This window comes from Tupaia chinensis, unplaced genomic scaffold (assembly GCF_000334495.1).
Source record: "Tupaia chinensis unplaced genomic scaffold, TupChi_1.0 Scaffold000231_1, whole genome shotgun sequence".
NCBI lineage: Eukaryota > Metazoa > Chordata > Mammalia > Scandentia > Tupaiidae > Tupaia > Tupaia belangeri.
Window position 1 is genome coordinate 1699146 of NW_006159706.1, and position 614 is coordinate 1699759.

Sequence of the window (614 nt, forward strand, 5' to 3'; positions counted from 1 at the left end):
CGGACTCTCCGAAGACAGAGGAGGCTCGAGCCTCATCCGTCCCAGGACCAGGGACCCCCAGCGGGACCCCAACCAGGACCCCTTCCAGAACAGCCCCTGGGGTTCTGACCGCCAAACCCCCGCTTGCTCCCAAGCCGGGAACCACAGTGGCCTCTGGAGTGACTGCACGGTGTGCAGCAGGACAGGTGACAAGTGGACATGGAGCTGCAGCAGCACCATCAGCATCAGCAGGACAGGCTCCTGAGGACCCCTCAGGGCCTGGCAAAGGCTCTCCTGGGACGAGTGAGGCGCCTGTAGCTGTCGTTATGGTGACTCCAGCTCCGGAGCCTGTTGAAAACTCTCAAGACCTGGGCTCCACGTCCAGCCTGGGACCTGGCATCTCGGGGCCTCGAGGGCAGGCCCCGGACACTCTGAGCTACTTGGACTCCGTGAGCCTCATGTCTGGAACCTTGGAGTCCTTGGCGGATGATGTGAGCTCCATGGGCTCAGACTCAGAAATAAATGGGCTGGCCCTGCGCAAGACGGACAAGTACGGCTTCCTTGGGGGCAGCCAGTACTCGGGCCGGCCGTGGGTACCCCGGGGGCACCCGTAGGACTGCCCAGGAGACACCGGC